Genomic DNA, 13,431 nt, shown 5'->3' with positions numbered 1-13,431 from the left:
CCCCACAAAGGTGTGAGCTGAACGATTTATCTAGAAGATAATTAATATTTGAACTCATGACAAGACCAGTTAACAAAAAAACGGAAAAAAACGGGGCAATTGGCACAGGCGAGTTGAGTTAAACGTCAACCTGTTTAAATCGCCTGACCATGTCCGTCCGCATATTTTTTTGACCGGGTTCCATTGGCAGTCGAGTGCAATTGCAGCAGCAGCCCTGTCAAAAAAAAATGCGGGCAAACATGGTCAGACGATTTAAACAGTTTGACGTTTGACTCAACTCGCCTCTAGGAACAAATGTAATTTGCGAATGCGATTTAAAGGCAATTTCAATACTTGGATAAATTTTCTGGCGGCTGAAATGGACTGTTGTTTTTTGCGTTTTTCAAACATGGCGGTTCATGTTTGGCTTAAGCTTAAAATTGGTTTTTGAACAATTGTTGTATTCTCACTTGTACTTTGTTTGTCTAGTGTACTTCATTTAGCCAACGAATGTAGAAAATTGTGGAATCATGTGTAAGTATAGTAGAACAAGATCTCTGATCTAAAGTCTTAATGACCGTCAGATTGTGATAAGTTTTGGTGTGCAATACCAAGTTCACCTTTGAATCTTCCTATAAGTTGGTGGTGATTACCTAGTATACTGGTAAGTACATGTGAGTAGATAATGAATCCGAAAACTAGGAGTGGGTAATGTCCGGGACGTAACCGCGGTGTTGACGTAGGACTAAACTTGGGCATATCATATGACATTCATGGATAATTTGAGCCAATGCACTTTTTGAATGAATGTTTACTGGAAATTTCATGTCGAATGAGATTGCCACATTCACTGATTTTCTAGGACTTGCAAAAACCTTCGGGTTTGTAGATTAATTTGATAAACATTTGCTTATATGAATCACTGGTAAATGTACACAAGAATTGACAGACGCAAACTTATTAAATGGAACTTTCTAATTCAATTCTTTCTCCATTATGTTTTCATCCTAAAAAGAACGGTTTGTAGATAACTATGTTTGGTGATACCAGACGAGAATCCTTGCTAACGATTCGAACCTTGCCCGAATTCGCTTCTGCTGCGTACATACACGAACATTCCCCTTTCGCAGCTCACATCGAATGAGCATTGTATATCGGAATGCGATCTCTTTTATAAACTTCTTAGTGCAGATGGTAGTCCATCCCTTTGTGCGACAAATGAAAATATTTTCATCATTCGTTTTGGCGTGGCATTCGCTTAGTAGCAGGGTTGCCACATTCACTAATGTTCTAGAAAGATTTGCATTGTAGATTAATTCGATAAACATTGGTTTATATGTGTCATTGATAAAGTACAGCAGACTTGACAGGCGCAAACTCAATCCAAGTTATTAAAAGGAGCTTTCTAAATAAATTCTTTCTCCATTATATTTTCATCCTAATAAGAACGGTTTGCAGATAACTATTTTTGGTGATACCAGACGATTACATACACCAGATGCGTACATACACGAACATTCCCCTTTCGCAGCTCACATCGAATGAGCATTGTATATCGGAATGCGATCTCTTTTATAAACTTCTTAGTGCAGATGGTAGTCCATCCCTTTGTGCGACAAATGAAAATATTTTCATCATTCTTTTTGGCGTGGCATTCGCTTAGTAGCAGGGTTTCCACATTCACTAATGTTCTAGAAAGATTTGCAAAAACCTACGGGTTTGTAGATTAATTCGATAAACATTGGTTTATGTGTCACTGCTAAAGTACAGCAGACTTGACAGGCGCACACTCAATGCAAGTTATTAAATGGAACTTTCTAATTCAATTCTTTCTCCATTATGTTTTCATCCTAAAAAGAACGGTTTGTAGATAACTATGTTTGGTGATACCAGACGAGAATCCTTGCTAACGATTCGAACCTTGCCCGAATTCGCATCTGCTGCGTACATACACGAACATTCCCCTTTCGCAGCTCACATCGAATGAGCATTGTATATCGGAATGCGATCTCTTTTATAAACTTCTTAGTGCAGATGGTAGTCCATCCCTTTGTGCGACAAATGAAAATATTTTCATCATTCGTTTTGGCGTGGCATTCGCTTAGTAGCAGGGTTGCCACATTCACTAATGTTCTAGAAAGATTCGCATTGTAGATTAATTCGATAAACATTGGTTTATATGTGTCATTGATAAAGTACAGCAGACTTGACAGGCGCAAACTCAATCCAAGTTATTAAAAGGAGCTTTCTAAATAAATTCTTTCTCCATTATATTTTCATCCTAATAAGAACGGTTTGCAGATAACTATTTTTGGTGATACCAGACGATTACATACACCAGATGCGTACATACACGAACATTCCCCTTTCGCAGCTCACATCGAATGAGCATTGTATATCGGAATGCGATCTCTTTTATAAACTTCTTAGTGCAGATGGTAGTCCATCCCTTTGTGCGACAAATGAAAATATTTTCATCATTCGTTTTGGCGTGGCATTCGCTTAGTAGCAGGGTTGCCACATTCACTAATGTTCTAGAAAGATTCGCATTGTAGATTAATTCGATAAACATTGGTTTATATGTGTCATTGATAAAGTACAGCAGACTTGACAGGCGCAAACTCAATCCAAGTTATTAAAAGGAGCTTTCTAAATAAATTCTTTCTCCATTATATTTTCATCCTAATAAGAACGGTTTGCAGATAACTATTTTTGGTGATACCAGACGATTACATACACCAGATGCGTACATACACGAACATTCCCCTTTCGCAGCTCACATCGAATGAGCATTGTATATCGGAATGCGATCTCTTTTATAAACTTCTTAGTGCAAATGGTAGTCCATCCCTTTGTGCGACAAATGAAAATATTTTCATCATTCTTTTTGGCGTGGCATTCGCTTAGTAGCAGGGTTTCCACATTCACTAATGTTCTAGAAAGATTTGCAAAAACCTACGGGTTTGTAGATTAATTCGATAAACATTGGTTTATGTGTCACTGCTAAAGTACAGCAGACTTGACAGGCGCACACTCAATGCAAGTTATTAAATGGAACTTTCTAATTCAATTCTTTCTCCATTATGTTTTCATCCTAAAAAGAACGGTTTGTAGATAACTATGTTTGGTGATACCAGACGAGAATCCTTGCTAACGATTCGAACCTTGCCCGAATTCGCATCTGCTGCGTACATACACGAACATTCCCCTTTCGCAGCTCACATCGAATGAGCATTGTATATCGGAATGCGATCTCTTTTATAAACTTCTTAGTGCAGATGGTAGTCCATCCCTTTGTGCGACAAATGAAAATATTTTCATCATTCCACATTCACTAATGTTCTAGAAAGATTTGCAAAAACCACCATTCAAAGCACGGCTAATTAATGCTTTTACAAAATCATTTCTATCAAAATATACGGTAAAATCTACGGAATCTACTACACAATTGTTTTAATTATTTCCCAACAAATCGCGCAAAAATCTGTTCCGTACAGCACAGCGCAAATAATTGACGTTGGAAAACAAATCGGCAACTTCAGCTGCCAAACACTTAGAAACGATCGAAGCATTTTTCCGTTAATATCACTTTTCTGACTCAAATTGTTGTAGGTATTTTATTGCTTCCGTCCAATTGGTCAGTTTATTGGTTTTATCGCACATTTTTCGGATATTATTATAGAAAATAACTAACCCGATAAGAGGGAAGTTATTTTCCAAAGCACGAAATGGAAATTTCAATTGTAATTCTTCTGAGAACGATTTTGTGGTCCTAATAAGGACAGTTTGTTGTGAATATTATTTCGCCGTTTCCCGCTCGGCATGATGATTATTCGCTTGGCATGGATAGCGCACAGATTGGTATTTTCCAACAAACTAACCAGGCAGGCCTCGCTGGCTTCTTAAAGGGCCATTACGGCTGAGCTCCGGAAGAGTAGGTTTTGAAATTCTGTGCAATCTCACGGACCAGGCACTGGAAGAGCAGCATGCGAATTAGTAACTCTGTCCACTTCTGAGAGCAATGAATTTCACGCAGGGCGACGACTGGTTGGCAGCGATAAGGCAGTAGCTATGATTTGGTTGGTGGTCAAAATGCAGCTTCTCGTTGAGCAGCACACGTACGTGTGTTCTGCTCTGTGGCTTACACACGTCTGGCTTTAAGAAAAACTGTGACACCCATATTTATAGGTTTTAGCATTAATGTTGATTCGCATTAAAAGTAGTTTTTGAACTTTTTAAACAAGTTTTACATAGCAAACAAGGTATCAATAGCAAGCGTTGAACGTTTTCCTTTCGATTTATGAAACAAAATTAGTAATTCCTTGAGTAGGAGAAAAGTTATTAGAGTTCAAAGTGTACGTAACGCATCCGTTTTGAAAATTTTGAAATGACACCCAGTATAGTAAAGAAAGACGTAAGTCCTACGTCAAAATAAGTATTATTTTTAATTTTCATATTAGGCAATTAAGGGTGATTAAATGGCGCGCTCCGTGGGCGATTTATGGGCGGGTTGGGCGGCAAATCGCCCAAATGTTGCATTTGAAATAGCCCCCTAATTGCTAGCAATTTGCTGGCAAATTGAAGGGTAATTAGCGCATCCGAGTTGGCAAATAGCCCCTGTTAGCCAGCAACTTGCCCTTTTTGACTGCGAGCCTGTAGGCGTGTTCCCTTTGACGCGTTTTACTTTCCTGTTTTTACTGCCCTCTGTGAGCACGCTCAATTCACTTCCCGATTCACACACCCGCGTGAGGTTCGTCTACTGGTGGTAAATTCGAGCCTATCGACGTACAACATTTATTTACCGTGTGACGTCACTAGACGAGGTAAACGACGACGGGGTACAGGGAGCTGCCCACGCTACGGTTTCGTCGTTTGTGTCCTAGGGTGGTACCTTCGTTTGAAGGAAATGCTTCAAACGATTTCCAAAATTAGGATTCGGTTAACTAATTTATGAACGGTCTAAGTTACCTTTTACCAGCCTAATGTTCAAACACCATCAGTAAGCGAGCACAACAATAATAGCTGCTGTGCTCGCTTACTGATGGTATTTTGGTGGTCTTGTTGGCTTCTGTCTGAACCGGAATTATTTTATTTGGGTGTCCTATGGTGGATTTGAGTGAAATGTGGCCGATTGGCGACGAATAGTGGCCTTGGTTGGTTCCTACAATTTTGGCCGTAGATCTTCCTCATTTTCACCATTCACAATTTTTAACATTTTCTACTAGCTTTACTCCTTACTATAACACGTCTCTTATTTCACAGTAACTTCCTCTACTTCTTTTACTTTTCTGTTTCAAAGATCTTCTGGCTAACTTTTCCCGAACCTTCCTTCTCTGTGGTCAAGATTGTTAGAGTCGACTTCTTCTCTATTGGGCTTCAAAACCCCCATTGGTTCGGGAGCCCACATCCGTCTACGAACGTCATCGAAAGTCGCGGAGATGTCTCTACCTGGCGTCTGGCAGCCGTAGGCTAAAATCGGAGGCCCGAAACGCGACGTCGCAATTATGAAAATTGTAATTCTAATTCTGATCGGTTTATAATTCTGTAACCTCGTTACAAAATCAAAAATCGGAATTTTTGCTTATCAGATTCTATCGAATTTTTTGCTAATTCTGCAGAAAGCTTATCAAACCAAATTTCATGTTTTATGTTGATTTGTCATAAATGTCATAATCACAGTGAGACAATGATCTTTTGCATACCCCTGTAGATCGTTGATGATCAGGGTCCCGAAAAATCCAAGTCTTAACCAGGTAGTTTTGCTAACTAAGAAGTGTATGTCACTCATAAGCGAAAGAATCCTATTAGCAGAAGTAGAACACGTGCAAATCGTCTCTTACGAAATAAAATGACACTGAAGGTTGCAATGATGTGAATAAGGATTACTTGGAAATATCCATATCAAGAAGTAATCCTATAGCATAAAATACTCTTGTTTATAACGCTACGCTTTCGAACTCTCTTCCCTTCACTACATGATTAAGCTACAAAAAGCACATATTTGCATCACTATCACTAGAGTGGGGCATGGTTATAAAATTTCGCTCCGAGTAACTTTTTGGGTCCCATTTAGCTCCCAGAACAACTCTGCAAATTTTTAGTTCGATCGGTGAAACTATATTTTTGCGCCCACTGTTTAAAGTTTACATGGGATTTCGTATGGGGAAAACGTCTTATGCAAATTAATTCTTCCAAGAGTCACCCGTTACCTCCTAAAAATAAATAGATGTATGATTTTTGTAGGAAATTTGTCAAGGAAACAAAGTCTAGAAGATCACGAAACGATCTGATGCTTGTGGAAAAAGTTATTAAGCAAAAACCGATTGATGCCCTGAATGAAAATTTTACTTTTCATAGCATCACTGCTGCTGACGGTCGAATTATATACAAAATCTTTAATTTTCTCTTATTATGTACAAAAGAAGACTCAATTTATCCCTGAAAACTCTTGCGAAGTGGCCAGACAGTATAGAAAAATGATTTGGAGACATTAAGAGAAGATCAAAACAAAATTGCATATAATTGGACAACCAACAACAGTGGAGCTAGAAACAATGAATATTTTATCAATCGTCAGAGCATCAATTGGTTTCAGCTTAATAACTTTTTTCTCAAGCGTCAGATCGTTTCGTAGTTTTCGAGACTTTGTTTCTGTGTTAAATTTCCTACGAAGGCCACATAACGGTTTATTTTTAAGAAGCAATGGGCGACTCCTGGAGGAATTATTTTGTGAAAGTTAATTTTCCCATATAAAATCCCACGTAAACTTTAAATAGTGGGCGCAAAAATATAGTTTCAGGGATCAAGCTAAGAATTTGCACAGATGTTCTCGGACCCAAATGCTACCCAAAAAGTTGCTCGGAGCTGGAATCTATTTTTGTCCCATCCTAATACTCACGCGTTATTACTCACGCATTGTTAATAAAGATAAAGATTTTAATGAAGTGAAGAGAAAATAAGTTAAAGAGGGTATCGGTTATACCCACAGAGCCTTGAAGAAGTTACTTTGTTTTCAAAGTTTTGCAATCAATAATTTTTGATGAAATTAATTTTTTACAGCGTTGACAAACACAGAAAACAATATTTTGTAATTTTAAGTTTATTTTCATGCACATATATGGAGCATAAAGTAAAATTAAGTTCCACCAAAAATTCACACGACTTGTCGTGCTTTCTTCAACGAATTTTATTATAATTCTACACGTGGATTAGAAATTACAGTTTCTTCAAACGGAAAACCAATGCACTTCAATATATTTTTACACGATTATTGCTGTAAAATGAATGACATGTAATATTGCACGAATGAAAGCGTAAAATTGTAAGCTTTTTGATGCTCCAATTGAGTTTAACGTAATTTTCAATCAAAGTTTTGATTCAATTTTTGCATGTTTACAATCGTATTGATTTACATGTCGTTTAAATTTCATTATTTTTTTGTGTGACATTAAGCCTTGTTAAAAATTTCTGAAGAAAAATTCTACGTAGAAATTATAAATTTATTGGTTTTGTGGTAACCCAGACAAAGTGTTAAGCTTGAGGCGTCGGCTTTAACCATAATTCCCCTACTACATTTATTGTCGGTTATTATCATACGTGGCAATTGCAGGGATTTTGTGAAAATTCCACATTAAAAAAACTGGTTGGTTAAGGTTTGAACATATTATTATTTATAGGGAAATGCATTTTATTTATTATTTTGAATTCCGCAACGCATGTGAGTATACAATACGCATGTTTAAAATATTCAAGGTAGGACCACGATTCCATTTGCACAAACGCATCGCAAGTGAATTATGTGAATGTAGTGCAAGCGTATGTATTGGGAAAAGGCGATATATTCCCAGTAATAAACTCCTCACGATATGCTTATCTTACTACCCACTCGGGCCAAAAGTGTGACGCCGGCCCTATCAATAATCGTAAGCAAAACATATGACTGCAATTTATGCTAGATTCATTCTAAATCGTGGAGAAAGGCATATAAGTTTGAATATTTTCCATTTCAATGTACGTGTACCATTTTATCGGGATTTTCACCAGAAACACTTGATAGCTGATTTTAACGCCACCATGTAGAAGATAGTAAAAATTGCAGCATTCGAATTACCTGCCTGGGTGTATTCTACTTCATTTCGGTTATGTCTCTGACATTACCTACCCATTTTTTGACTACTAGGTGGATTATTTAATGATCCGTTTATTCCTATAGCACCCAACATATACATGACGACTGATTGCAATGCTTAATCCAACGGGTAAATACATCAACTCTGGACAAATTTTGACTTTGAAGTGAACTTACATATTAATTATTGAGAAACAGTTAATTATTGAGTAAATTCACAAAAAGAATTAGTGAAATCATGTAGATTTATTTTCATAGTTTGATATTCAAAATCGGTTCAGTTTAGCTAATAAAACATCAGTAAAGCAATACTCTTTATACAACGGTCTCATTGTTAGTTAATAAAAATTGGTCAGTGAGGAATAGAAGTATAAAGTATTTAATGTCTCCGCCATTCTTGAACGGATCCAAACGATCTATGACTTGTTTGAAAGGTAGTTTATAAGTTTTCTATTTATTTGCGTGAATTATTTGCTCTGTTCGAAAGTTATATGCTTAAAATATGTCGTGTTTTGACAAAATCGTTCATATCTCAGAAAGTCAACAGCATATCTAAAATAAAAAATAATAGCGTCAAACGGTCCTGTTAGGCTTTTCGTTTGAAGCTAGTTTCATGAAGATAGCTTTCGCTATTGCACAGTGATTTTTGCCGAAATTGTGCGATCTATTAATTACGCCTAAATCGTTAAATTTGGATTGGATTGGGGGAATTTGTAGCAATTACAATATGGTGTTTTTATTTAAATGAGTAATCTCCCCAAATGTGAGATATATTTATCAGCTTTCTTGCAACTACATATATTAAAATTAGGTTGTAGAGCAAGTTTTTTGCCAATAACTTTGCCGAAGACATAAGGTCTTTATATTTAATATCTTCAACATTAGTGCAGGTTGTTTGTGGAAAGACAAGCCATTACTAAATCTTTTATATGTCATATTTGGATGACTCCCAGAAATATTTTTTAAATATCTTTTCAATTATCATTCCTACTTTAAAGTTCTATTGAGTTTTGTTTGAAGCAACTAACAGAACGACAGCCGAGAGGAGATTGCGTAGAGTTATTGAAGCTAGCGGTGCTTTTCCTAGGTCCCCGGTACAGCAAAAAGAATTAAATTTAGAAGAGCAGGAAGCAAAATTGACAGTTATATGACCATTTCAACAATTTTGAGAAATGCTCATGAACCATCACGAAAAATTGTGCATTTTGCATTGGTTTAGTCTGCACAACCCGGCTTGTGTTTGTCGATTAGCAAATTTGATTGCGCAGACTATGCTAAAATTAGAGCCAAGGCATTTGGTACATTTCACCGCAGAATGTAGCTATGGCGTTTTTCGATTATTCCGTCAGTTTTCAAGATAAAGATGCAATGAAAGAAGCCTATTTTAGCAGAACTGCTGCAATTGCTAAGAAAAACAATAAAAAAACGAAAGATAGCTGAAAGGACATCAAGTTTCGAGTTCATCTCATCAGAATCGGACACTAACTCAGTGACAGGACTAAACTAGCACCGGATTAAGCTCCAAAAACGAAAACACTATTTGTGTTTCTGAGCAAACTCCTAGTCCTACGTGATGTCTCGCAAGAAAAAGAGTTCTGATTAAGCTGATGAGAATTATTAGAACCGAGACTTGGTTTGGCTTGGTAGCTTAAAACAATTTTCTCCTTAGAAAAAATAGTTTCTAAATTATCCCCACGAAGGAGAAATATAAATTAGGGCTAGGAGTTTGCTCAGAAATACAAATAGTGCTTTTGTTTTTGGAGTTAGCGTCAATCCGGCGCTAGCTTAGTCGCGGTCCCTAAGTTAGTGTCGGATTCTAATGAGAGGAACTCAAAATGCCTCTCCAGTAACTAATTTAATAATTCAGTTCTTTCAGTTCGTACATGTTAAATCACTACGTCACTTTCCTCAATTACCTTCGGGCTCATGAAATCGGGCTAAAGTTATTGAATAATTCAACTGAACATATCAATATGATAAATCTAAGATCTACGAAGTTATTTAAGTTTGAAATATGATTATCATTGGAACACCGGCAGTGTTGGCAAAAAAAAAGATTTTTGGTATTTAATTCGAGCTATCGTACTTTGAACAGCTATATCTTTTTTAAAGTCATTCTAGTACCGTACATCCTTTGGCAAAGGTTTTTGGCACATCCTGGACTCTACTTCTATCTAATTAGTCACATGATGCAGGAATAACTTTTGTCTCTAGAATTGGGAATGTAATAAGTAGGTTTTCGGATATTTCAAACACAATGCGCTACGCTGGGTTATACCCAATTGATCTTAAATTTTGCACAGATTTTTGGCACCTCAAATAGAACCAAAAAAATTTTTGTCTGGCTTTATGCGGTTAAGTTTACGGTTTTCCATACAACTGTGCCCCACTCTAGTAAATATTTAGCTGTAGGAAGATACTAGAAACTGAAATTTATTTTGCAGTTTAATTTTTATCAAAACGACTTGATTTTTAACCTCGATTTTCAATATTCAAGATAGGCACAAGCTTTTGAATATTTGTCTCCTATTTGTATTTTTTTATTCATTTCGTTTATTTGATAGGCACAAATGCGTTAGCTTGGCGGTGCCAAATTCTTTTGTTTTTGTACATTTTGGATATTTTAAAACTAGGAGGTTACAATGTTTTAATTTTTTTTTAAAAAGAGAAAAATTTTACAGCTATCTTAAGACTAGAAATAAGATTCTATATACAAGAGAGGGGGCAAATGATTTTTTTATGAAAAATTTTAAAACAAGGAATTCAATAGTAATAGTTTTTTAGGAAATATTTACAGTTATCTTAAAACTAACAATATAGTTTGGTACACAAAAGGGGGAACAAATATTTATGAAAAATTTCACAGGTGTTTTAAAACTAGGGATACAATTCTATTTACAAGATGGGGGACAATAGTTTTAACAAAGAGGTAAAATTAAAACTATCTTAAATCTAGGAATACGGAATACAAATTTAAGCTTTTTTACCGGAGACTTATGCTTGGTCAAGATATTCAGAGGGGGGCTTATCGATGTAGAAGCAGGTGTATCAAGGACAGGGGAGAGAAAGCGTAGATGGTGACCGCGAGAGAAGAGCAAATCTTGCAACTTTCGGGCAAACGGGAGATCAGCGAAACAAATTAGCGCCTCAGTCTAGTAGGTCGGATTGACGGATGGTATTCTTCGGACCCGCGGGGAATCGTTCAAAAGTCATCGGACCTCGAGTCGCTCTCGCTTCAGTTTTCGTAGTGGTAAGGGCGACGGCGGTTACATAGTTGCAGTCTGGAGCTGATCGGTTCCACACGGCAGGAGGAAACTTCTGAAAACGAGAAATAAAAAGAGCGGGGCTAAATTGGGATATTTATCATTTTTATGAAAGTATAAATAAGGGACATATAGGGGAAATCACGATTTGCCAACATATCTCGGACTGGGACATTGGGTGGTCTACCTCGGGCCCGAAGGGAATCCTTTAAATGAGACCTGGCGTCCAAATACCCGGCGCATACCCAGACAACGTACTCGATGTCGTGATAGCCCTCGTCACAAGCGCACAGACTACTCTCCACAAGCCCAATACGCCGCAAATGCGCATCTAAGGTGTAGTGGTTGGACATAAGTCGGGACATTACACGAATAAAATCCCGACCCACATCCATCCCCCTGAACCAAGGCTTCGTTGATACCTTTGGGATAATGGAAGGTAAGCAATCGTCCAAGTTCACCATTGCTCCACGAGGTTTGCCAACTGTTGAGTGTCCTCTGACGACAAATACTAAAAAATTCGTTGAAGCAGATTGGTCTTTCGTATATGTCACCATTTAATGCGCCCACCTGTGCTAATCAGTCGGCCTTTTCATTGCCCGGTCTATTTGTATTTGCCATATTCATAATGAATTATGAATATGGTTTCCGAAAAAAACGTGCCCACACTCATCATAGCACTTCTTCATTAGAAACTTTTTCCGTTCAAATCCCTTCCGTCTCCCGTCCCGAGATGCCGATCTATTTTTTACTCTTCCAGCGACACCAACTATAAACGTATGCTTGTAAGCTAACTTCAGCGTGGAACGGACTTTACATCCTGGGCCGCCACAAGCGGTGTCAATTTCGGACAGAGGACAATTTACCGGTCTGCTACTCGCCGGCAGCAATCGAAGGCGAACGAACACCAGCAGTGGGAAATTCATTTATAATGTGTATAAATTTGATAGCGACAGAGACGGAATGGATATGTATACTTCCAATTTCCGCCGTCATTATGGTGATGTATGATGCTTCACTTCAAGATTTGCCGGTTTTTTTTCTGCCTCGTTCGATACAAGCTAGCCCCGACAGACGATGCGAGGGAGGGAGCAGCACCATAAGACTCGAACGGAAAAACGGGGTGTCGAAGATAAAAATGGCATCCCGAGATATGCGGTTTCCCTTGCGCCGCGGAACTGTCTGTGGTTTGTGTTGGAGAGTGAATATTTTTCTTGCACTCGTAAAAGGAAACATCAGCGTCGGGAAAGAAAAATGGTTCGAACTGTCGGGAAGGGGGGTGGTTGTAGAAAAAAACCAATGAAAAGATAAGCAAGTTGTAAAAAATTCATTTCCTCTGCTTCGGAAGAGCTCGTGACCGGCTGGGTGGAGGCAAAAGGTAGATGATCTCTCCATTTGGAATCGATTTTAGATTTATTATCATCGGAGAGAAATATCGTTTTGATAAATACTGCAGCGATGGGAGTTAAATCTGAGCTGTGATCATATCAATTTACTGTATGAGAAAGATGAACTAATGCGGAATAAAATGACATAATTTTGTTCCGATGTTAATTGAGCAATGAGTAAAAAATGGAACAAAGTTTTGCCTTTCGTTTCTTTCAACTAAGAGTGACAAACTCAACTAGTTTTTTTATTACCCCGAATGCCAATTGATCGTACATTAGCTCGAAACTCATTTGCTTAATTTTCCATTTCGGTAGATCGCATATCTGAACAATCGGTTGCTGGAAATATATTTTGCAAATTAACATAAAAACAATCGTATTTATTTTTCGAGCGAATGGAAATTTTGTTAATGGGAAGGTGGCATCATTTTCAATGCTTTTTACAATTAAGGATTGTGTGAATTATTGAGGTATAACTAATATCGTACATTATTCCAGTCAATTTGCATGCAGCGTTCATATTGCGGTTAATTGCGATGCTTTATTTAAACATTTCGATTGCATTTCGCTGCAAAAAAAATCACCGTTTGGTTTCAACAATAGGCAGATAGCCAATCAAGGTTCCACAAAAAAACTCCTGCTAAAGTTTTTACTATACTAATGCATCCTACAT

At 37.5% G+C, this 13,431-nt stretch overlaps 1 protein-coding gene across 1 annotated transcript in view; it reads right to left on the bottom strand.

The window, feature by feature from the left end:
- LOC131693197 (MOXD1 homolog 2-like) overlaps positions 1-13,431 on the bottom strand; it is a 321,492-nt gene that overhangs the window by 104,845 nt on the left and 203,216 nt on the right. The gene's annotated exons all lie outside the window — the stretch shown is intronic.

Source organism: Topomyia yanbarensis, chromosome 3 (assembly GCF_030247195.1).
Source record: "Topomyia yanbarensis strain Yona2022 chromosome 3, ASM3024719v1, whole genome shotgun sequence".
NCBI classification, from domain to species: Eukaryota; Metazoa; Arthropoda; class Insecta; order Diptera; family Culicidae; genus Topomyia; species Topomyia yanbarensis.
Note: the sequence above shows the minus strand (reverse complement) of the source record. Positions and strands in the feature narration are given on the sequence as shown.